Source organism: Balaenoptera borealis (genome assembly GCF_965194805.1).
Source record: "Balaenoptera borealis genome assembly, chromosome: 7".
Classification (NCBI taxonomy): domain Eukaryota; kingdom Metazoa; phylum Chordata; class Mammalia; order Artiodactyla; family Balaenopteridae; genus Balaenoptera; species Balaenoptera borealis.
In genome coordinates this window covers 51,443,572-51,470,746 of record NC_138864.1, presented here as the reverse complement: position 1 = coordinate 51,470,746, position 27,175 = coordinate 51,443,572, and positions in this window count along the sequence as shown.

Sequence of the window (27,175 nt, the reverse complement as noted above, 5' to 3'; positions counted from 1 at the left end):
ACAGCCAAAAATAAATAAATAAATAAATATTAAAAAAAAACAAAAAAGAGTTAATTGTATGAGCAGAGATCCCAGATAAAGGATAAAAATAAAAACTTGGTGTTCTGAGATACTGGGAGGAGATGGTGACTGTGGCTGGGGCATGAGAATCAAAGGAAAGATGGAGACATGTATATGACTTGGAGAATTATTGGTAAAGTCAGCAGACAACAGTTGTCATGGGAACTCACTGGAGGACTTGAAGTAGGGCAGTGATATAACCCCTCACGTCCTTTCCACTTTAGAGTGATGCTTGAGTTGTTCTGAAATGATTCAATATGTTGTCCATTGTAGGGAGAAGAAAAAATGTGAAAAATGAAGGGGGCTGGCAGACTGATATTTTGAGGACACAGGGACCATCCAAACCTTCACTGATTCCCTAGAAGGACTCACAGAACTTGTACTCAGTACAACAGAGCAAGCATGCAGAGTAGGACTATAGTAAGGGAAAAGGGCACAGGCAGAGTCTGGAAGCATCCAAGCATAAGCTTTCTTCCTAAGCTCTCCCCTTGGAGAGAGGCTGCTCTAAGGGAGCCCTACCTTCAGCAGTGAAAAGCATTTGTCTTTTTACTGAGCAACGTGTCTGTGTTGGGAAACTTGTTTGAGATTCAGGGTCCAAGGTTTTTCTTGGACAGTGGTCACAAAGGTACAAATAGGGAGCCATAACCAGTGAAATTTCAGACTCCCAGAAGGAAAGCAGGTGTTCCATGCCCTTGGCAGGCAAAACAATCTTATCGGTGTATCAAATATTTCAAAGGCGGAATTTCCAGACGCCAGCCCAGGGCCAACCCTACAAGCAGGCCTTCTGTAGACAACTGCCTCAGGCCTGCTATGATAAGTCTTTTCTGTATGGCTACAGCTGCTGAGAGAGAGATGGGTCCAAAGCCTCAGAGGGAATGCCATTCAGAAATTCTGAAGCTGATTCCCCGAAACTGGAAGTGCTGCATCTTTTCCTATAGAAATCTTGTCAGAATTAAACCCATTTCACAGTCTACCTCCTCTGCCTCATCATCCTTCATTCTCTGCCTCCATTCTTTCATTGAACTCTCCATCCCCTGAAAGCTTACAACTATTATTTTTTCTTTCTTATGATAGATTACACATTAGCACATGTTATTTTTCCCAGTCATCATAACTCATTCTTCATCCTAGATGGCAAACCCTTACCTGAAAAGAATGAGTTGTGACGATGGCTTTGCAGTTCCCTCACTTCCTTGTAAGAGCAGAGGCTATAGAAGTAATTGTAGGATGAACGAGTAAAAGAAATGAGAAAAAGTTAGGACAAACGAGCGGAAGTCTGCATTTCTTCTTCATTTGTATTTAGTTCTATGTATTTAGAATACATCAACACTTAAACCTTCAAAAGGAACAAAACTGTACTGACAGAAATCATTATGATCTATATTACCTAAGATCACAGTATATGCATAACAGCTGTACAAATTATTATTCTCATTTTATCTTTTGGTTTTTGATTCAGAAATACATAACTATTTCAAAAACAAAAGAGTTAAATTTACTTCTGAAGGAAACATAAACAACCATGTGGAGAAACATCATATTTAATTTTGTAGTTGCTTTTGTTATTATTTTATCTCCCAGTAGCAATGTGAGCACATTTATTATTGTTTTAAACTTCACGAGCCACCCCAATGGTTTCTTATGTTTGTTTATTTTGGGTTGTGGTTATGATTCCTACATAAATGTTTACAGATCTCTTCAAGTTTCAGACTACTTTTGGAAAGGCTATAGCCTATAAAGGTAAGAATGTTTAGTCCTGTGATCTTATGCACAAAACAGAGTCACACGTTTGACCTGAGAAAGTGATGGGAATAGATTCTGTTGCAATGGAATAAATCTGTGTCTATCCTGTTTTTGCGGAAAGTATAAATACCAATTGAGAAAAAAAAAGAAAAAAAGTTCCTCTTCCTAGCATACCAGACCTTGGAATTACCACAAAGTTTATAACAATAGCAGTGGGTGGACACATGACAATTAGGAAGTGGATTTCAACCACTAACCCATTCACAAATGCTACAGAAAATGCCTTCAGACACAAACCATTGGTTTCTCCCATCAAAGACTGAACTTAGAAGTTAAGCAGCATTTTTCTATTTTACTCTGGGCAAAGAGAATTTGAAAACTGAACAAAGGTCAATCAATTTGATCAGTTTAGATAGCTATGTAAGTAATTTATGAGAGCAAAAGTTCTCTTTCCTTTAATTGCTAAACTTTTCTATTTAAGTTTATGAAAGTAATTTCAAATGCCTTCCTTCCCTGCATCTAAGTTGCTTCCTGTATCTACAGGGCAGTTGAATATCAAAATTGTCAACAACTTGGTAAAAAGCAGTCAAACTTTTGTTCAAATCTCTACTCCTCTGCTTACTAACAGTACAAGTTTGGCAATTTTATATAATTTCCCTAAGCCTCAGTGTCTTCGTCTTTAAAATGACATAATGGTACCTATCCCAAAGGGTTTTGTGAGCATTAAATATAACACATATAAAATATGTGGCACAGCGCTTGGTATTAGAAAGCCCTAGAGAACCATTTTAGAAGGTAGCATTATTTGCGGCAGTTATACTAGTGTATGTGTTGGCATTGAACTGGCCATGTCTCTGACAAATTGGGACTTATTTTTCTTATTGAAGAAGCAAGAATTTGCCATTGTTGGCTCTTAATGATGTTCATGCTGAGGACTGAGTTACTGTCTTGACCTTGCCCTGCTGCAGCTCCAGCCAACATGTCGGCTTTCTAAGTTGGTAGAAGGGGATGGAGAAGGGCAGTATTAATCTCAACTATCTGTGTAATCAGGAGAGCAAGTGATTTTCTTTTGAGCTCCCTGTAGATCAATGGATCTCTCTAAATATAAGGAGGGCTGAGAATGAAGTTTTGGATTTCCAAGCTCTGTGGTAAAATTAGCAAGTGGGAAAGAAATTGAGAATGTCTTCTAGCTACCTAGACATATAGTGTTTCTTTAGTTCCAAGTGTTGTTTTAAGAACTTTACTTGTATTAACTTATTTAATCCCCTCAGCCACCCAATTTGATACCAATGTGTTAGACACTATCGCAATTTTCATTTTATACATGAAGGAACCACAGCATGGAGAGGTTAAATGAGGTTCACATGCCTTGTCTATGCTGGGGTTCAAATCAGGTTAGTCTGCCTTCAGTCTCTATATCCTTTGTTACCATGTTCTACTGCCTCTTCTTGAAGAGGACGGTGACACTGTTTGCCAAGTATTTGCAGCAGCAGCAGTATCAAGCCCTCCTAAGAGGGTCACGAGGACTCAAACTTAAGCACCACTAACAGAGTAGTGATTGCTGTGTCAAGTAGATTTCACGAGCAGAGATCCAGCTTTGTAAATTCTTGGGAATTTAACTCTCACTCTCTGCTGTTATATAACTATGTTAGTACTTACAACTCCTTTAGTATGAAAAAAAAAAAAAAAAAACCCTAACACCCCTGTTTTGCTAATTGACAGATCAAGGAGGCAGTAAGGTAGTGGGAAAGCGTTCACCTCAACAGAACCATCAATCAAGTAGATCTAATTGACATTTGCAGAATATTTCAACTAATACAGCAGAATACTTTCTTCTCAAGTTCACATGGAACATTCACCAAGATAAATCACATTCTGGGCCATCAGACACACCTTCATAAACTTAAAATAAATCTGACCACAAGGAATTAAACCAGAAATCAGTAATGGAAATATAGCTGGAAAATCCAAAAAAAATTAGAGATTAAACAACATGATTCTAAATGAGATATGGGCCAAGGAAGACATCTCAAGAGACATTAGCAAATATTTTGACCTAAACGTAAATGAAAATAGAACTTATCAAAATCTGTGGGATATAGTGAAAGCAGTACTCGGGGGATATTTAGAGCACTGAATTGTATAAATCTTAAAACTCAACAATAAGAAAACAACCCAGTTGAAAAGTGGGTAAAAGATCAGAACAGAACCTTACAAAAGTAGATAGGCCGATTGCAAAGAAGTATGTGAAAAATACTCAACGTCATTTGTCGTTAGGGAATTGCAAATGAAAACAACACTGAGAGACAAATATATATGTGTGTCAGAATAGCCAAAACCCCAAACACTGAAAGTACCAAATGCTAGGGAAGATATGAAGCAACAGTAACCTCTCATTCATTGCTAGTGGGAATGCAAAATGGTACAGCCATTTTGGAAGAGAATTTGGCCAGCCTTACTATATGATGCCTCAATTGTGCTCCTACATATTTATCCAATTGAGTTGAAAACTTATGTCTATGCAACAACCTGCACAGGGATGTTTATAGCAGCTTTATTCATAATCACCCCAAATTGGAAGCAACCAAGGTGTCATTAATTGTGAATAGATAAACTGTGGTACATCATACAATGGAATATTATTCCATTTATAAAAGAAAATTAAAAATGATAAAAAGAAATGAGCTCTCAAACCATGAAAAGACATGGAGGAACCTTAAATGCATACTGCTAAGAGAAAGAAGCCAGTCTGAAAAGGCTACATACTATGTGATTCCATTTGTAGGACATTCTGGAAAAGGCAAAGCTATAGATGCTATTAAAAAAATCAGCAGTTGCAGGTGTTCATGGGGAGAGAGACAAAAAGGTGAAGCACAGGAGAGGTTTAGGTTGTGAAATTCTTCCCTGTGATAATGGTAGATACCTGGCACCATGCATATCCAAATTCATAGAACTTCATAAGACAAAGAGTGAACCTAAACATATGCAAATTAACAAAAAATTATTCAGGAGATCAGGAGATCCTAGAAAAGAATGCAGGCTATGGCAAAAAAAAACTAACTGTATTACAAGTATATAACATAACTTTACTGAAAGGGGATGGGGATATAAATATAAAATAATATTAAATTAATGCATTTGCCTCTGTTAAACTTTGCGCAGACTTGTGGTATATGTAGCTTTCAAGCAGCCCAAGTGCAATTTGGCCAAGACCTCTGAAGGATCGGGGGTGAAGTGTCCTTCCCACTGTTCCCCAAACTGAGAATAACTGAACTCTGTGATCTTGAGTCAGCACGTTTTGGCTTAAAGTATGTGAAACAAAGGCAAGTTAAATAAACCTCCTCTTGTATATTTTTCATCTAGAAAATGGTGATAAGTACCTACCTCAAAGAGCTCTATATGAATTAAATAATAGCATTTATACAAGAGGTGTTCTAAGGGTTTACCAGAATTGTAGTGCTTATTCTGATCGTTGCTGCGGTGAGACGGCTCTTTGGTCTTCCATCACTGGAGGACTTATTTCGTAAGTTCTGTTACACATAAGCATAGTTTCAGGATCAAATCTTTCCAAAGCCTATACTTCTTTCTTCTTCCTGTCCCATCGCCACTTCCCAATATCAACCCAAGTTAAAGAGGAGAATTGTATTCATTGGTTGGAAGGTAGTAATTACATCGCCAAACTTGGAAAGTGATGTTAGTTGTAGTTTCCAGGTAGTTGCTCATTGTGACTCTCTTGGGGAGTTCTGATTACCTGGTAAACATGGATTCAACCAAGCAGCATCCTCTTAGAAAGACTCTACCTTCTTCAGTAGCATGTGCATGCTTTTATGAAACTCTCACCAAATTAAAGGATACAATAATTTTTTTGACCATCAGATAAATATTGGGTTGGCCAAAAATTTCGTTCGGGTTTTCCCGTAAGAGGCTATGGCAACACCCGAATGAACTTTTTGGCCAACCCAATACTCATAAGTAACTAGAATTCTAGAAAGAGGTATCAGTGACTAGACAAGAAAACCATGATGGCTATTAATGGGCATAATCTTCTCCTAATGAATAAAAGAGGAGTCTAAAAGACATTTTTATTTAGATATTTTAATCTTCCTTTCATTATACCTAGATTGCAAAATACACTAACTCATGCATTTTTTGCTCTACCAATTTTTTTTGTATAACTTAGTAAAAGTAATGTAGGCTGTTACACATCATTCGTTTATAAATGGAACTATGTTAGAATCACAACTGTTTCCATTATGAATTAAAGTCATTAAAATTATAGGGAAAAGAAGTCCTATCAGTCATGAGCTCCTGTGCCTTTCTAGTATTAGTACATGGCCCCTTCTTTTTGTAGGTTGAAATTAAAATATTAGATAAAAACCTTTAGTGGTCTTAGGTCTTTAAAAATGGTATTTCTTATTGATTGTCTAATATTTCTGTAATGGATGATGTTATTTCTAAGTCTAAAACCTATTCCACCCTGAAACGGTTTGGTCCATTTATTCCCTAGAGTTTGAGAAAGTCTTAACATCATCATGTAAAGACTCTCACTGTTTATGAATAAAGATCTTTCTTTAGCTTTTTCCCTTTTCTTTTTTTTTTTTTTACTTCATCACAGCTGCTGCCTAATGAATTCTTTAGGATATTCACGAGACATGAAAAAAGTTTTCTTAGAAATGGATATTCTGGATTTTAAATTCTTGAAATCAAAGATAAAACAGAATGAGAATTTGCTTTCCTCCTTAGAAAAAAGTAGTAGCAAAGGTATTCATGGCAGATGGTGATTTTTAAACTAAAAAGGCACACATATTCTCATTTATAAAATGAAAATATATACAACATCCAGCTTTCTGAAACCTTTTCTTTTTACTGAATCTAACCAAGTTACAGAAATTTCAAAAAGTTCTTTAGATGGTTGGTTTGTAAAGGGTCACTTCTGTCCTCTTTTGCATTCCTCTAGAATATTATTTCTAAAAGTATGCATTATAAGTGAGACTGTTTTCTTAGCCCTTTTCAATCCTAAAAGCCCAGGTAAAACCAGTTTTTTTGGTACCACGGCAAAATGTATTTTAACTCAAATTCTTCTACTCAAGGCCAACTGGCATATGTGAGGGAAAAGCTAAAAACATGAATCTATTATTTAGAGTTGGCATAATAACCTTCTTGGCATAGAAAAGTCTTAATTAAATATGTTTACAGATGAGCCTCTCATACACCTTTAAGTTAATTGCCTTCCATTGAGATTTAAAACTAAATATGGAGGGATTACCCTGGTCTATGTATACCAAGACATATTTTAAGACAGTGTCTTGTTTCTATACACCTGGCTGAATTTTAGATCTGTTTTCTGTCTGAAGAAGTTCCATGAACACTTTTATATGTGAAACCATTTTTTGCTACACCAGTCTGGAAGATATAAATGTGGCTCCATTGAAAGTAATAAACTAACTTCCCTATTTTCTTATATATCCAGTGTTAGAGGAATTATAGCTCCCAATAAAGTTTCCAAAAATAGGACTTTTTTCTGGTAATATATGGATATGTCACATCTGATATCAAATGGCCACTATCATTTTCTTCTTTCCCCATTCCAGTGATCTTTAGGAAGTTCTCCTCTGGAGGTCTTTACTCCCTGAAAATCTATTTCATTTATCCACTTAAGTATGTATTCCACAAATATTTATTGCGTCTTTACTGTGTGTCAGAACCTTTTTATACCCTATGGATTCAGCATAGAATAAGACAGATGGAAATCCCTGCCGTCGTGCCAAGTAAATAAGTTTTATATATTAGATACACACACACACACACACAGCGAGTATGAAGAAAAGTAAAGCAGAAAAGGAGAGTGGGTGAATATAGAAGGGAAATGCATCATTTTCATTTCTTTGGATGCCAGAGATGGTACTATTTACTTTTGTGCCACTAGATTATAAATTCCATAAGATAGAAACTTTTTTCCTGTTTCATTCATCATAGTATTCTTAGCATATATACAATTGTGCTGGACATATTTCAAATATATAATAGACATATAGGTTGAACGAGCAAACCAGTGCCAAGGATGCAAACCACAAAAACTGATATTTATCTTGTCCTACAGATGCTACCTTTAAGTGTTCCTGGTGTATACCTCACCACAGATTTTATTATGGAGCACAGCCACCACTATCTGGAAAGGATCCTCAAGGTAGAATCATATTTTCTGGAATTATTTGTTCAGAATACTAGAGAAAATTATTGGGGATGAGAAGAGTAGCCATGTGGATTATCCCCCAAAACCAAGATAAATAAATTGCTTCACTTTGGATGTGACCAACTGGGACAATTAAATTTTAATCAAAGTATAACTTAAAATCAAATCAAAGAATGTTCCAGTGACCAACTGTTGGGAAACAATTCTATATAGGTCTATATTTCTGTACATTTTGCTGATCTATGTTCCAGACTGTCTTTCCAAGGATGTTTGTACTGTGAAGGTCCCTGAAAGAGACAGCCCTATAGTGTCTCTCTCTTGAGCAAAGAACAAGTTTCTTTCTTTCTTTCTTTCGTATTTTCCAGCACAATAAAGACAATGACCTTCTCCAGAGCTAAGGCCAGGCAGGTTTATAAAAGATTCAGGTTCCCTAATCTTGGGATTCCTCAGCTGTGACACAAGCTACTGCATGTGCCTATCTGTGGCACCCCTGAAGGACCTGGGAGCAAGGGGAACCAACACAAACATGAAGCTCACACTGCCTGCCCTACCATGACTAATAAAGGTCTCTGTCTCTGACCCAGGAGTCTCGTGTCTTCTGCCAGCATCCGTGAAACTAGGACCTACTTACTTGATAGATTTCAAGTCAAGTAAATGCTCAGACGCTTCACAGTTCTTGCCACCAATATTCATTTTTGAAGAATTTAAGCAAATTACTTTCTTTGTATCTAGTAGTAGTAGAATTAAGGTCTAAAAGCACCGACTTGGGTAGTCAGTCAATAGTATTTCATTTTATTCCAAGGCCAAGAGATAAATAAATTGCTTTTGAAAAGCAATTTAAGAGACTTTCTTTGTATTAATTGCAAGCAACAAAGATCAGTCCCCGTGGAAAGCCATGTACCCATGCACAGTTAATTCACATAATCATGTCAACTGTACAGTTCACATTAATTTTACCTCAGCTTAAAATCATGTTAATTTCAATAGTCCCAAAATAGAACTGAATTTGCAATATACCTATTGTAGTGCTTTGGTAAATATGCAAATTTTGGAGTAGGAAATAGAAAGGCATCATCTGCAATATAAGTAGAGTATAAGGAAGGCACAGATGCAGCACAAGAAAAGCAACATTAGCTAATGTTAGTACTACAGCATGTGCTTTGTTAACTTGGACAAGCCAAAGAGAGAATACACTTACATATAAGATACTCACAGCATAATGGGAATCTTGTCTGCCTTAAACTCAACTACAAATAAAGGTGGAGTTGACATTTAGATACCAGGTCTTACGCCAAGTGCTTTATCTCTATTTCTTACAATATTAGTATAAAGTAGATCATAGTAGTTATTACATCTCTGGAGTCAGAATAAACTCTCAGAGCTTAGCAAGTCATTTCAACGGAAATCATGGCAATCATTAAATGATCATTATTATTCCTCTAAAGAGCTTAGTACAGTGCCTTAGTACAGTGCTCAATTAATTTAATATACTTATCTACATAATTTCCATATTTCTATAACCAACTCTCTCTATATTAATTAGATATAAATCATAGCCTGTTAAAGTATAGATTGATATAAAGCATAGATATAAAGCATCATTTTGAAAATGAAGAAAATAAAGCTCAGTGAAGTAATTTGGCTAAGTCAAACGCCTGATAAGTATCCAGACCGAACATTGAACCCATATCTGTGACTTTATTACACTGTACACAATCCAGCTGGGCATACAGAGCCTGATACAGAGCCTGGATTTGGACTGAATAATCACTGGCAGTATTAGGTAGAAATTCATCCCGAGATAACTAGGTGATCTGAGAAACATGACATGGTACCAGCAAGATCTGGAGATCCAGACAGGCAAATAAATAGTATCAGGAGGCCCAGAAGCAGGTAACAAGATCTCAGTGATGTGGTAAGATTTTGAGACACATTGCTAAGGTTCCAAAGAGTACTAATAAGGAAAAGATAAGATTCAAGTCTCAGAGGAACCAGTATACCAAGTAAAGTAGATTATCAATGCAAGGACTGACATAATACAACTAGCCTGAAGCTCAGGAAAGGGAGGTTTAAGGAAGGGATTTGATCATAGGAGCAAGGTAGGACCCAGATATTCAGAGAAATTGACATAGTAAGATTATTTACAAAGTGACTTGATACTGAGTCAGTTCAGCTACTGAAGAAGAATTATTTCCATTTTACAGATAGAGGAAAAAAGTTAAGATAGATAAATGTGAGTTGAAAAGTTTGTTCATGGTATAATTTAAGAAATATGGGGACTAGGAGTCAAACAAAACACTATGGTTATGGTTCTCTTTACTTGCCAATTTCCAAAACCGTCTGAATCTTAATGTTTAATATAGATCAAATTTTGTTTGGGGAGGAAAATATATTCAGGAGATGTGATTCTCAGATCTCTAATCCAACATTTTATGTTATCCAATGTTTTTGATTTCTTCTACTAGCCAAAAGTATGAAAGTCAAAATTTTATTTGTATTTTTGTTGAAGAAAATGCTCAAGGCAAATATACTGTTTATTCAGTATTTGATTCCAAATTCTACTTGGGTTCTACCTTGGTGACCTGGTGCAAATCACAGATTATCTTCAAGGGCCCTTCCTGAAACTTTACCTTAAGATGCTAGCTGGAGACAATGGATTGTTTTTAAGTATGTTTTCCATGGGACCACACTATGATCCTTTCCTTTTAAAACAGACAAATTCTATGGAGAAATGAGGAGTAAACTAACAGCACATAGGGTAGGAAGAGGCAGATAATCATTCAACTCTCCTCTTGAATGATCAATCAAGAACAGAGTGGAGCAAACAAGAAGAAAAATGGGTGATAACTGCTGAGGGCTTAAGTCATTTAAAAAAGCAAAGCAAAACAAAACAAAAAGCACTCAGACTTTATTTTCCCATATAAGCCACACTGGACAAAGGGATGCAAAATATGTAGCATAGAGAAGAGAGCCAAGGGAAGAAAGTGTCTTTGGAGTCCATTTTTATTTATAATTCTACTATTAGTCTCACTAGAAGCTCAAGTCTGTGGACTAGTCATTTAATGGGATATATACATATATCAGTCCTTTGAATATCAAGACAGAGATTTTTTTTTTTTCATTACAGGTAGTGTGTTGCATGGTTTGAGCTCCCTGAAGGTTCAAGAATATGATTCATAGTGTACAAGTCAAAGTTGGAAAAAAAAAAGTGCTAGAGGCAAATAAGATACAAGTAATCATAGGTTTACATTCTACCAGATCATTCCCAATCAGAAAATTAAAATTGAGCTTTTTCTTAATTGTATCAGTAATCAAAGCATTTAACTGTATTTTTTATGAGATCAAAACATACTCATACATGTGAGCCTATGCATTATTTTATGCCCAATTAATATCTAACATTTAGCATTTTAATTTTACTTTTTGATACATACAGCCAAAATCTGTAAAAATTATAGAATGCCATTTTTTAATGTTTGCAAAGAATACAACATATTTTCTCCTTAAATAACATCTATAAAAATAATGAAAAATTACACTGAATTCTTTTCTGAACATAACCATAAGGGTTCTACACTCCCATTTACTAATATGTCAGGCCTCCCAAAAATCTCTTCCAAGAAACATGCTAAAAATAAGGCATTCTAATACATAATGATGACCTACCCAATCTTACACTCCTGGCTAGAAGAGGGATGAGAAACTCCAATTCTGCCAAAAACTGATTAAGAAGTACATTCCAAGTCTCATGTCTAGATATTTTCCACTCAGATATTACTCATAATGTCCTAGCCAAATAATTCACAATTTGCCAACCCTCCACACCTCACTCTACATGAGGTAGAGGAAAGTCATCTGAAATACCCTACTTGATTACCTTCAGAAGGCTAATCCAAAGCAATTAGACTGCGGTTTTCTAATCTTTCCAATTTTATTAAATTTATTATATGTCTCATTTTTTTAAGGAAATCAACATAAAATACTACGTAGTGTTTCTCATGAATACTTTCATGTCTTCCTTTCATGAAGATGTTGAGTTGTCTTTGTTATCTAAGATAGGAATCACCTAAATTTATATCCTGGCTTTTTCATTTACAGGTAATCTTTTGTAAGGAATATAACTTCTCTGAGAATGCTTCCTAATCTTTTGAAGTGAAAATAATACTGTTACTTAGCTCAGGATTGTTATGAATACATGAGTTAATCCACATGAAGTGCTTAGCACCTTGAAAGTCTCTAATTTTTAGCTATAAATCTTATTAATATCAGGTAACTCAGCTTTTTCAAGATGTCACACTTTTTCCCAGCTTGACTGGTTTCTTAAAATGTGACCCCAAATTTACTAACCACTGTAGATTAATTGTATTCCAAGTAATTGTCATGTTCTTCAATCTCAGATAAACTGCCTTTCGAAAACATTTAAAAGATGGACCAGAAGAAACTATTTATAGTGAGTTTCCTGAAGAACATGTATCCATTCATTTCTTTAGGACAGTGTTTTATAATATTTGTTCATTTCAATTATTCCATATGATTTTTTTAGGTCATACAAAAAGGGAGACTGTATGGTCACGTATTTTTAAAAACACTGGTAAATTCAACTTTATAATCTTCATAGGTAATTTCTGTCCATACTCATAGCAAGCTACACTTACACAAAGGTCTCCAAAATTTTACTTCATCTGAGACCTCTACTCTGAACCCTAGATATTCAAAATCCACAATCAAGTCTGAATTTATTAACTGCCTCTGACCAACTTCCTCTCCCCCAGAAAAAGTTGAGTCTATCTAGTTGCTCAGTTTAGAAGTTATCCTTGATAATTCTTACTTCCTCCTCCCCCCATATCCATCTTTTTAGTATTCACATTGATATTACTGCCCTGAACAGGTACACATCTTTCCACTTTCACTGTTTCCATTTCAAGAAAACTTTTTCTCTCCCTCTGATTAGGTTAATATTCTAGTAATTGGTCTTCCTATACCTACTTCTTCTTCTTCATTTGCCACACTACAGAAAGAGAAATCTTGTCAAAACATACACTTAGTCATGTTATTTTTAAAACTCTCCCATTGCTTTCTTTTCCTCTTAGGAGCAACATTCTTCATATGACTAATTTTTTGGACTCTCTTCCTCCCCTCTCTCTCAATCTCACTCTGCCCCAATCATAGTGACTTTGTTCCCCTTATAGTATGTGCCATGACCATGGCTCCCTCTTACTGCAAGACCTTGACACATGTTGTTCTTCCTACTTTGCAATGCTCTTTCCTCTTTTCCAACTAATTTCTACTCAAAATTTAGATCTTGGCTCAAGGGCTGAAGCTTTCTCTAACCATACCCTACCCTGCAATTTAGCCCTTTAGATGAGACTCTTCCTTTCTTCCTTCCTCTTTTCCTTCCTTCCTCTTTTCCTTCCTTCCTTCCTCTCTCTCTCTTTTGTTTTTTTTCCCCAAGGCCATAGACTTGAGGGGCAGAATTGATTAAACACATTAGTTCATGGAACATTACCATCATCTATGTGGGCATAAATGTGACAGATTGTATTTTTCAAAGATGACCTCAACAATTTCTCCAATCCCCCATGTTTTTCTTGACACTACTCCTATTGAGAAGTGGAGTCTATGATACTTCTTATATCAGAATGTGGTTCTGACTTCTTTGAGCATAAAGTATGGTAGAATTCATACTATGTGACTTCTGAGATTAGGTCATTAAAGACCGTGCACCCACCACTTGGTTCTCTTGGAACACCCATTCACTGGAGCCCCTCTTAAGATACTCTCTCTCAGATCCCACCCACCTGGCTGAGAGAAGCCTCAGCCACACAGAGAGGCCATGTGTAAGTGTTCTCATGATGAGTTTCAGTTGCGTCAAACTTTAAATCATCTCATCTTTGATTCCAAATGTGAGTAAAGACATCATCTTGAAAATAAATCATCCAGTCCCAGATTTTTGTTTCCCCAGCCATTTTAATCTTCTAGGCTGAATCTTCAGACATACTGTAGCTTTTCTCACAGATTTGTGAGTATAATAAATGCTGTTGTTTTATATCACTACATTTGGGGATGATTTGTTACATAGCAATAATAACCAGGACAGATAGCCATTTTTGTTTTATGGGGTTTTTTTATTCATTATTTTTACACTTTGAGCCAAAATTCTCACTTCTATTTCTCTCTCCTTCCACTGGCTGCTGCACTACTCTGTTTTAGTATGTGTCCTTGGATAAGTACATATCTATGAGGAATGTTAACAGTTGGTTTTTCTATGTATCTATTTTCATTGAAGTAAATGATCTTGTGCTCAGATATTTCCTCCAAACTTTTCCCAGTCAGTAGTGTTTCACAGTCAACCTGGGTTGGTAATTGCCTTTCAAGTTCACTGCTCCTAAATGCTCCACACTATTCCACTGTGCGCATTCATTACATTTCTTTTTTTTTTTTTTTTTTTAACATGTTCATCCTTTCCTTTGTCACTGGCTTTGGCTTTTGGTGGCGGCAGGTGGGGGCACCATGTAGCATGTGGAATCTTAGTTCCCCAACCAGGGATCGAACCCATGCCCCCTGCAGTAGGAGCATGGAGTCTTAACCACTGGACCGCCAGGGAAGTCCCCATCACATTTCTTATTATCTAGTTGTCTTGGGCTGAATTCTTTGGTTGCCTCCAACTCCCTTCTTTGTGAAAAACAAGCCAGCAAAACAAAAAACACCTCAGTATGGACTAGAGAATATATAACAAGGTATATACAACAAAGAGTGAAATAATTGGTTCAGAGGTATATTCATAAAAAGACAGGCATATGTAATTCCCCTAAATACCATCAGATATCTATAGCAGTCTCAACGTCTAACGGCAGTGCACAGGAACACAAGAATTTCCATTTTCTACATATTTACAAATACTTGGCATTTTTCTAAGCTCTAATCTTATGGAATCCTGGTATTGCTTTAGTTTAGATTTGTACGTTAATAATATAACATAGCACATTTTCAGGCTTGCTGTGCACTGTCTACTTATACCTTTTGCCCATTTTCACTTGGGTTTCCTTAGTTTTCCTTTTGATTTGCAGAATTTCTTGTATTTTGTAGACATTCTTTGTTTGAAGCATTACAAATATTTTCTCCTAGTCGCTAATAAATTGTAACCAAAGAACCCTAAAATTTGATAGTTTCATATCTACCTTTAGTATTATTATTTTTTCCTTAGCTTTTCTGCTTGGGTATATATTTTACTTTTCCTACTCATGTCTTTATTCCATCCACAGTTTACCTTTTTATACAATGTAGGTAGTGATACAACTTTATTTTTCTCCACAATCATGAGCCAAGTCTTCCCAATGCCATCTACTACATAATTCATCTTTTCTCCCCTGAAATTTGGTGCCTCCTTTATCCTATGCTTAGCGTCTATGTGCACAGGACACTGCTGGTATATCTTTCTGTTCCTGTATCAGTACTGCAGTGTTTCCATGATGATGGCTCTGTGACACAGTTTAACATCTAGTAGCATGAGGCCTCCTCCCTCTTTCTCTCCTTTAAAAATAGTTTTAGTTAGTCATGGACTTCTATTCCTTTATACAATTTTTTAAGAATAGTTTTCACATGTTTCTACAAAATCTTGCTTGAGTTTTTTTAGAATTATTTTGAAGTTAGAGATAAATTTGAGAATTAACACCTTTATAGTAAGTCATCTCATTCAGGAATATGTTATCTCTCTCCATTTGTTTAAGCCTTGTGTTATGACCTATCTTGTAACAGTCTTTTGAATTGCTTACAGGTAATTCCTAGACAGTCTATAGCATTTTACTTTGTTTTGTTTGAGGAGGGGTGTTTTGTTTTGCTATTTTGAATGGTATTTTACTATCAATCTTAGCTTACTTTCTTATTGGTTGTAGATTGTAGAATGAAACACCATTTACTATTTTATGTTGGTATTATGTGAGATATTTCTGATTTCTTTTATTGGAGCCACTAAGTAATTTGTTAATCATATCTTACAGTGTTACCTTGGTTTATTGTTTCTCCCATTTATGGTATCAGGATGTCAAAACACATCATCAACCTAAAAATAAACCATTCCAAGGTTTATTCCTCACTTGGGAACAAACAAATTGCTGGCAGAGGGACCACCAGCAAGAGGACTCTTTGACTTCAGGGCACGGTGAAAAAACCTATTCCTGGGTAGCTGTATGATTTCTGAATGATGCTGTGGGCAGAGTGGTAGAGCAGGGCAGGCTGCCCTGCAGGAAAACTTATCCACAGGACTTAGCAGAAGTGACTGGGGCTGATGCCCTGGCTGGTGTCAACGTTTGGACCAAATGTCATTTTGCTGAGAAAGACTTATTAATTATACCCAACTCTATTTTCCCACATTATATCACCTGCAAACAAGGATAATTCAATCTCTTCATAATCAGCCCCCCTCTTTTTTGGATTGTCCTATAAAACCATTTTCCATGTTAGAGGGGCCAAATAGCAGACTCTGGAGCTAGATTTCCTTACGTTTGACTTCCAGCTCAATCATTTAGCATCTCTATGACTCTGTTTTTTGTACCTTAGTATTCTCATCTGTAAATTTGGTATCATACTGGTACCCAGTTCACGGTGTTTCTGGGAGGATTAAATGGATTACTATATATAAAACTTTTAGACGAATCCTGGCAGAGGTCAGTGACAGGTTCTTCTCTTTGGAGCCTTTACATTACTTTGCAATTTTATCTCCTTAAATGTGATCATGGGTATCAGTCTTTTCTACTAGACTGTGGGCTCCATGAGAGCATCCACTTTATTTGGACTGGTTCACCATCACATTCCTAGTATTTAGCACATATTCTGGAACAGAGTAGATATTATATGCTGAATAAATAAATGAGTGAATGAAATAAAAAATGAATAAAAATGTTTATTTACTATAAAATTTCTCAAAATATTTAATATACTAATGAGATTTTTTAATTCTAAGAGAATATTTAAAGTTTCCTAAGTTTATATGACCATAGACATTTTGTTTTGACCTATTTCAATGGAGAGCCACTAAGGACCAATACACATTTGCACCACAACTAGTGAAAACCTGCTCACCATATTTGGCATTTTATTCCTGAGTTAAGTCAGGCTATTAGAGAACCAAATACCCAGATTTTAGTATATTGGCATCCATCTAACTGTTTATGCTACATTACATTTCAGTATAATGCTCTCAGTTTATACTGAAGGGCTTTAGAAGGACCAGTTCTACAAAACACTTCAATATTTTTACTATAAAGAAGTAACTGAAAGTGCACATCGTTAATGGTACAGGGTTTTCTTGGTGAGGCCCACTGGAGTAATTCCTGGTGTCGGTAAGAGAAATATCTTCCTTTTTCTGAATATTTCCTTTGTTTGGTTTTGTGAAAACCACAAATTTTCCTCACTAATTGCATTTGCTCGATCATAGTAACCACTAGAAAGCTTCGAGTCAAATTTACGTATGCCCTCTAATATGAGTTAGGGTTTCTATTCTAACTCCTGGTTTCATCATAATTTTCTACCTTATTTATATTTTTCTCATGTACTTTAATTATTTTAACATATTTTATTGCTTTAAAAAATACTCCTTTGCCCTTTACAAGGCAAAGCATAATAAACAAAGAAGTCAATTTACAGTACAGTAATAAAATCATTTACAAAGATACATATTGCTAAAATAGCAGCGAGAACAAGAAGAGGAGGAGGATAAAAAGAAACGATGTCTATTCCATCTCTTTTGTTATTTTGGAATGGTAAACTGATCTTTCTTTGGGAAACCACACCTCTCGCCTCTCCTCCCTCAATCATTTCAGGGATCAAAGCCTCCCATACCCTGGCCAGTGACTGACTGAGTCTGTGATGTGATGTAAGCCAGGCCAACTAGACACAACTGGGATTTTTGGTGAAACTCTTGGAAAAGAAGCATGTATTCTCTTTCTGATGGGTTTCCCTTAGAGTAGAAGATACGAACCAGGAGCTGCTGGTGGTAATCTTGCCACTGTGTGGAATTAATTGTCTACTTGAATGAAAGGAATTAAGAGGAAAGCAGAGAAGAGACAAGGAGCCAGAATCCTCATGGAACCATTTAAGCCTAGAAATTCAACTATACCTGATGCATCCTGGGGCTATTCAATTACTAGTGAAATTTCAAATAAAACTATGATTTTTTTTATATAAAATTGGAGTTGCTTTAGCCTGAGTTCTCCTTCAGAAAGACTAGCCTGGAACAAATATTTGAGGAGAGTTAGCAAGCATATTTTGAGAATGATCTCCAGAATCAGGTTGGGGGACTGGGAAGAGCGAACTGAGAAAGAGGGAAAACCAACACAAAGATGCTTTCTAGAGTCGATCATCATGGTGGTCAATGTGGGCTAGCTCCCACCAGGACCTTCTGAGTAACACTGAAGTATATGCCCAGAACTGTCTGCTCAAAGAAGAAAAGAATAGTGCACTTATCCACCAACTTTCTCCCCGCTGGTCAGGAGATTTCTCTAGGCTTCATAAGCATGATTGCAAGATGGTTTTTGCCAGGGACAACCCATGCCAAAAGTTAGAAACATGAGATATGTTGTGTATGAGGTACTATCATCTTGCACTTGCACAAAGTGCTCGCCAAGATACGACTGGAGTAAAAGATAAGCCAAGAGCATAGGAAACAAGGTAAAAGAGGAGTAATGTTAAACCTCAAACCCTAAAATATAGAATTGGATAGAGGAAAATGAGGGTCCTTCTTCCTCAGCTAAGAAAGTGACTATCTTTTTTTTTTTTTTTTTTTTTTTTTTAACAAATACAAAACAGCTGTTTGAAATATATCCTACTATACAAGAATGAAACTATGAATTACAAAGTCTGGAAATAGAGAACAATATTAGCCTTTTTATAAGCTTATTCCTATGGCCTTCATTAAAGTCTCATTTCCACTGCAGTTGAAACAGGCTTGTCTAGAAGGATAAAGGAAAGAAATCTATTTTGTTCAGAAGAGCTCTTTCTTAACTTTTGGTCAAGGGCTGATTAGTTTTTCACCTTTATCTCTGGCTATTAATTCAAAATTTGTTGAGAAAGAGACCTAAGTCATTAGCTGAGAGAGAGGGAGGTACAGATACAAAAATTTTTCTGTTAGAGAAGGAATTCCCAGACCAAAGTCCTGATAAATGATCTATGATTCCTCACTGATCTTTGCCTTTGGAATTTGACCACAGACAAGAAAAGTGACACCTTGCTAATCTTTTGAGGGAGGTATCCTCAGCCTCCGGGCTCCCAAACCCATACCCTGAGGACATAAGCAATAAAGATGAGCATCTTTCAGTAAGACAACTCTCCTCCTTAAGGCCCTTCAAATGTGATCATGGAGTAAGAACAACAGGAGATCTTCCTAGAAAGCAGAACAAGATTGGCTGGACATGGAAGTCATTGCACTGCCAGGGAAGGGAGTGTTGCTGCTATTTACTGCTCTACAAGCTATGTTTTGAGATTTGGACCAGTACTATCTCTCTATTTCTCTTTAACAAAATGGGAGCTTTGCCCATTTAGCCTATTGGATTTTAAGTGTGTTGAAAATGATTAAATGTGACATTTAACTTGAAGTTACTAGATCATGAGTAACTACATCACAGTTTTTCAATCAAGACATTATTTTTCTCTCTTTGGCTTAAGCGAATTTGAATTGTTTTCTGATGGTTGCAATGGAAAGAGCACCAGTTTTTGTATTGTGAAATTAACTAATAGTAGGGGAATGGTTAAATAAGTTACAGTACATCTATTTGATGCAATAGTATGAAGCTACACACACAAAATGTTAATATATGTTTATATAATTATAAAATATAATATATAACTATAAACACATATAAGTTCTATATATATATATTTAGTAGTTAATTTTCTTTGCCTCAAGATAAATTTGATGTCATGCCTAGATGAATCATTTGAAAAGAGGTAAGTATTGTCTATCTGAAATCCTCTATCAAAATATCATGGAAATATTAATTATTTCATGGCATACCAGTCTATTAGTCAATATAACCTTAAAGATAGAAGTGTGGAATTCGTTATGTGATCTGATTAGACTTAAAAGTATAAATGACATTTTTGATAGTGGGTGAGAGAACAATGGAAGAGTTCCATAGCTCGTGATGGCAAACAATTACTTCAATTATCATTTGTAAACATCTGTAATTGAGTGCCTATAGAATCAAGGTTTGGGTAACCAAAACGTTGCTGCCACTAAATCTTTAAAGAAAATAGGATTATAATGGGCTTGGCTGGTCACTTGCTTTTTAGAAGACTTGGAGAAAGAAAATTATAAACTTAGGTCTTTAAATTCCCAGTTAAACAATAAGTAAGAAAATAGAAAGATTCTAAGACTTCCTAAAAAAAAAAAAAAAAAAAAAAAAAGTCTTATCTGCTATAGTCATAGAGTTGAAATTTCTGAAAACCAAACCCACAGTCTAATTCTGTGGGTAGTAAAATCACACTGTATAGTGAATTCTCAATCTTACACTGTTTTTTAAAGTTAAATCATTTATTGGGAAGCAATGGGATCCTAAAATTTGGGATGACACGTGTGCAGATTTAAAGGAAGCTGAAGATCTTAAACCTCTAAATTCTGTTGAGCTTCCTTTGCCAGCAGAAGTAAACCATCCTCTCCTTGCCTGAAGAATCTTTAATGGCCCTCTCTTAAGACAGTTTCCTTACAGGGGCTCGCTGATCCTCCCGAGGACCTGTTCCCAGCCCTTCTCATTGTTCCTAGACCTATAACCAGATTCAAGTCCCAGAAAGCCCCAGTACATCAGATTCGAAGTGTGAACTATGAGAAATCATCAGAGACACCAAAAGAATCGCAAGATTTTACCAAATTTGCCTGAAGCAGAATGACTTTTTGAAGACTTGGAAATGGAGGCTGTTGGGTGAAAACGTATCACCATTGCAAGATGGAGTCATCTTCTCTAGAATGTGGAATATCTTCAGAATCAGCAATCAATATATGGCACTGGTTCTCCCATACCCATGACTCTTGGGTCTGGGAATCAAGGGATGGGAATGAGAGCGGATCCTTTCACTTTTACATTTTATCATCCACTACACAATTTGTGCTTCTCTTCCCTGCAACATTGGGCTTTGCTGGGCTAGAAGTGTAAGCTCCCATTCCTGGTGGAATGTACCACCAGGAGGTGTAGCAGTGGTTACAGAACACTGGAAATTGAGTCTGCCACCTGGTCATTCTGGGTTTCTTATTCTAGTATACCAACAGGAAGAGAAGAGGGTTACTGTACAGATTAGAGAACACATTCTGACTATTAAATGGAAATTGGATTGAAAAAAAGAGGTAAGAAGCAGTATAGCTGGAATGCAGGCGATCCTCTGAGATATTCCTCCATTCTCCCACGTTCTGTGGTAAAATTTAAGGAAAAAAATTACAATAGCCCAATACACGCAGGATTGTCAATGGACAGACTTGTCAGGAATAAAGGCGTGGGTCACCCCATTAGAAAAGGAAATACAACTCGTTGAGATTCTTGCTTAGGGCAAAGGAAATGTGGAATGAGTAGGGTAAGATAGAAAATATAAATCACAGCTATGACCATGTGCCCATATATAGAAGTGAGGACTGAAGTAGTTTTGAGCTCTTGTTTACATACATATGAAAATATTTTTGTATTATTCATTTTATTTTCTTTTTCCCCATCTCCCATTATCCTAATATTTAAGATATGTGATATAATAGAATGGGTAAACTTATATCTCCTCAGTAAATAAGTTATAAAATATTAAGGGGGGATATATCTCAGTTAAAAAAATGACTAAACATTACCCAAATGTAGATACTGTGCTGCATTGACTTTGTATCCTATTTTGGAGAGTGGGTTAGTATGTTTTCAGTGGCAAGAGGGATAGTTATACCAGGTAACGCTAACACAAGCTTTTGCTATTGTCTTTAGATGAAAATTAAATATGATTTAAACTGGTGTATATGGCTTTCGATTTGAAAAGTGGTGGACTGTAGTAGTTTCATACTATGTCAACATGGCCAAGCTGCAACTACATTTCCTGGAATCTCTTTCCCTTTATAGTTTTGAGTTGGAGTTGGTCAAGAGGGAAATATTCATAAGACTGTGAAGACAGAATTGAAGAATCATTGATTACTTCCTGGAGATTGTAGTGGTTCTGTGTGCTAAGAAATAGACACAAAGTGCTAGTGGCTTTCAACTTGTCTTTCCTCTAACGCCTCCCTGCTTGCAGCTCTTCTTCCTAACTACCAGCTCTGCTCATCAATAACAAGCCAAGTCATGACCAAATGCAAAGGCAATAAATAGCCTTCCATAGTCTTCTCTACCAACTGTCCTTTCAGTTTCAGTATGGCAGCTGGAATTACCTGGCTTCCTAGATCTATCCCTGCAAACTCCAAATTGCTCATCCATACCAGTGCTTCAGCAGGGCTGGTTAGTAACTTTTCCCTGATCACCTATATCTCTTTTTTGGAGATTCCTTTTTCTTACTTCTTTAGCTCCTCCTGCAATTGCATAAGTAATAAATTTATTTTTCTACAACACTTATAGTGGTTCTATTTCCCTGACTGACCTCTGGTTGATTAATAATTGTTTTTAAAACAGTTGATATTTATTGTTGTTTTGATGCTTTTTTTCTTCTCTTGGTTTCTAGGTCACCACTTTCTCTTTCTTGTCCTCTTATGTACTTGAGTCTTCTTGTATGTTATCCTCTCCTTTTCCCTTACCCCTTAATAACAAATATTTCAGAGCTCAATCTTGGTCCTCCTTCTCAAGCTACAATCAGTCCTTTGGTGATCTTAGGTAGACTTGCAGTTTAATATATTTGATTAATCTTTTTCTTCCATATCAAGATCTAATCTATCAGAAAATATTCATGGCTTTATTTTCAGAAGATATTCAGAATTCACCAAAATTCAATCATATATGCCCATCTCAGTTATCTAAACTATCATTATCTTAAATGTCTTCTTTTGCTCAACTCTTGACACCCTAGAGGTTTCCTAACAAAGAATTCAGAGTAATTGTTACAGATCATATGTTACATCATTTTATTCTATCCCTCAAATCCCTGCAATATCATGCCATTTTATTTACAACTACAGCCAACATCCTCACAATGTCTAAGGGCCCTCTGACACCCTATGAGATCAGGGTCTCTATTACATTTCTGGTCCCATCCTCTACTCTTTCCCCTGCTCACTCCACTCCAGCCACTCTGGCCTTGTTGGTGGTTCTCAGACATACCAAGTGTGCTCCCACGTTCAGGCCTTGATAGCTGTTCTTCTCTCTGATCATATGTCACCTGCTCAGTGAAGCCCATTGTGACTGCACTGATTAAAATTACCACTCACGCCACCATCAGGATTCCTCAAGGCTGCTCTATGCTTTTCGACATGTTTGTTACCTCCAAACATACCAAATACTTTTATTATGTACATTATTTCATATTTATCTTCCCAACCCCAACTCTGGGTAGACTAGAAACTTCATCAGGGCAGATTTTGGTTTTCTTTTTTTTCTTTTTTTCACTGATGTAATCCATGGGCCTTGTATAATGCCTAGCAACTAGTGATCACTCAATAAATATTTGTTGCATTAATAAATGAATGGTGAAATTCATCTCTATCAAAGATCCAGTACTTTTCCTGATATATATATTATTTGTAGTATAATTGTTCTTTCTCTTTTATAGAAATGTTGGCAAGAGATGACATTGTATAAAATGTGAATGTGTTAACTTTAAACACTATCTTTTATAAAAACTATGCCCTTATAAAAAGCAATGGCAAGCAAAGTTCAAATCTCTTATACTTTCTAAAGAAGAAAAAACAATTACAATAGCAATGAATGATGAGAAAATTATCTAACCAAAATATCATGCATAACCTACTTTCATCTGTATTATAGTTAGGTCAACATAAGAGAATCTTTAGTATGTTGTTGGAAACTTAAACAAAGGTTTGTTTAGTACTTCCTCCTTGATAAATGTCAGCTATATTTAAATTTAAATAAACCAGGAGCAAAGAGGAGAGCTGAATCCAAGAAATCCCTTCCAGCACAAAAATAAAAAATAATAATAAAAAAGAGGGGATAAGATTAGCTGGGATTGAACTGCTTGCCAGAACTGGGGGAAAATGTTACTGCAAAAACCACACCTCAGGAAACATTTCCAAATGTGATTGAGGGTGTAGTCTGGTGGTTTATGTAGCAATGTAGAGCAGAAAGTCGATCAGGAGAGCAGAAAAACAGACGTGGCCATGAGCCAGTGAACAGTAAGTCAAGAGCAGAGCCCACACAGACCAAGGACAAGCAGCCTCACCCTAATTTTTTCAAGACATTTGTTGAGTTCTGCCTTTTATTTAGAGCAAGGCTTTAGTGACTTGTGGAGTCTACTCTTTAATTCCAGATGTTTTTCTTCCTTGTAAGGATGCCATTCATCTCCCTCATCTTTCACATCAACAACAAACAGCTCTCTAATCCAAAAGGAGGTACAGAGAATAAATACTAGAAATTTCTACCTGCTTCAAGATGCAACATTTCATTCCAGGAGAGACACCTTACTTTTGGAATACACTTTAAAAAAACACTCCTATTAAGTAAAGATTCTAAGTTGAGTATAACTCTTGACTATTCAAATCTTACACTAATATTTCATGTTTTATTTTTTAATGCAAAAAATCACTACATTCACTAATCTGCAAGTAATATTTATAGCATAAGTAACTTTATCTGGGTAGTTTAGAGTACGTCTATTTGTAGAGTTCACAGAGGCTGACAGAGAATTAGTTTTAGAGAGAAGACTTTGATAAACAATGATTTGAGATGGATAGATAAACAGATAGATAGGTAGATCATCCAGAAATGAGAATGAATGGCCCCAAATCTTGCCAACAAAAGCATGCACCAAAGTAGTAGCGTGATCAAAGTAGTATACATAACCCACTGACGTGGCTTTGTGATATTTTTAAAGTCTAATCGCAGAACAAAATATGGAAGAAAGTAATAAGGTAAAAAAATTTATTCTCAATATATACGGCAGCATTAATCTAATAATGTAAAAACTGTTTTCTATTCAAAACTGTCAGCCTTTTGACATCAGGGACCATATAAAGAGTATTTTATAATGCCAAGTATGGGTCACATGTAAAGATGAATCATTTATAGTTAACTGGCAAAGATTATCATTGTGTATTAGATTAGTGTTAAATATTATCCTGTCTGCAGAATTCTTTTATGTTCTGAAATCACACACACACACACACACACACACCAAATATTTTCAAGAATATTTCCCCCAAGTCTAAGAAATTATTGTTCAAGGAGCAGGAAGATAGATAGATACATAGACACATATCTTTACCTATATACATTTCATGAGCCCTATCCCCAGTTAATAAAGGAATGACAAGAAAAATACTCAAATTTAACATGTAACTAGATACATAAATATGAGCTCTGATAAACATCAAACATATATATGAAACCAAATGGTACATTTCCCAATGAGAAAATATTTAACCATGCTAAGTTACCTCTATTTTGCCCAAATGTTCTTTTGGCAAAACATTTAATTTTCTTAAAAATATATATATATATCAGTTGATTAAAATATCTGTCTTCATTCTTTTTTATAAATAATTTTTCACCATTTATAGGAAAAGTTATGTTTAAGTATTAAGCGAAGAGACCAGGTATCACAATTTAGATCTAAATAAAATGAGGCAAGTCAAATGTAAGTAATTTGTCTGAGTAAATTTGTAGCAGGACTGTAATTATAACCCCTTCCTTGAAGCAATGCCTCTTCCCTGGTCTACTGCACATTCTACTAAGCCTTGCCGATTCCAGAATGGAGAAGATAATTATTTATTTAGTCGGAAATGTGAATATGATTCTACAGAAAAGGAACATATTTAGAATTTTTTTCCTCTTCAAATGTCTTAAATCCTTTATAAGTCCTCAGTTATTAGTTTGTGGTTAAATACAACACAATCATCTGATAAATCTTTGTAGTGTGGTCTGATTTTTCCTGTAATAAATCCAACAACCTGAACCAAACTAACACATTTTCTGGCTTCCTCCACTGAAAGAAATTATAAGAAAGTGAGCCAGCCTTTCTGTCCTGGGGCAAATTTGTCTAAGAGCTAAAGTTTTACTTTGCTAGATAAGGAAAAAAATAAAACTCTTTTTACAGGTTTAAAGCCACAAGACAAGCAGAAAACACAGAACTGTTTATCTGTCCTCATGCGTATTTATATCTCACAGCCATCAATCTGATAACAGGTTAATTCTGGGTGTCTTGTTTCTAAGGCAGTGACATGTAGACATTACAGATAGCTGGTGCCTGGCAGATAGGGGTGGCAGTACCCACCAGTGCCCAGATCTGTAACTTAATCCTACACTAAGTGATGCTTTACTAAGTCATAATGCTAAGAAAAGGCTAGAAAAAGAAATGTACAGTGAAAGTCACCAACATTAATCCTAAAAATTCAAATAGAAACTGGACAGACAAGTGGGAAGGCTAGTACTGAAGAAACACTGCCAAGTTTCTTAAAGTATGGAAGATCAAAGATGAAAATTCACTTTGAAAATATTAATGCCATTGTGAAAAGAGCTGGGTCATGGCCAATTCTTCTCTAATTCTGAAGACTTAAGAACAATATAGGTTATAGATAAGAACTCCTTGTTTACAAGACAAGTCTGAACATCCAACTGAGAGGTTAGGCATCCTTTTCTGGCAGTCACTCAAACTGCAGACATCAGTCAAACAGAGCCAGCTTATGGAGTTGGGGAATAGAGTAAGTGACCTCCACAGTTACTTTTAGTCTTCAGATTTTAAATGTAAAGGCACCGCAAAGTCAACTAAAAGGAAATTGAGTTATAAATAAATAATGGCATTTGGAAACAGAAGACTGTCACCTTCATGAACCCATACTGATTTTATTTATTATTTTCTTTTGGTTTCTGATGCTTTACTTGCTTCTCTTAAAGTTTGTAAACTTTCAGACCCTGGGTGGCCTATTATTCTGGATTTCAAAGTAAAAATCAAGAATTTGTTCTTTATCCTTCCATAGATTAGTCACATGGCCTTAGGCAAGTTGCTAAATTTCTCTAACACTAAGCGATTAAATTAATAATTGAAGGTGTTACAAACTGTGTCAATGATAAA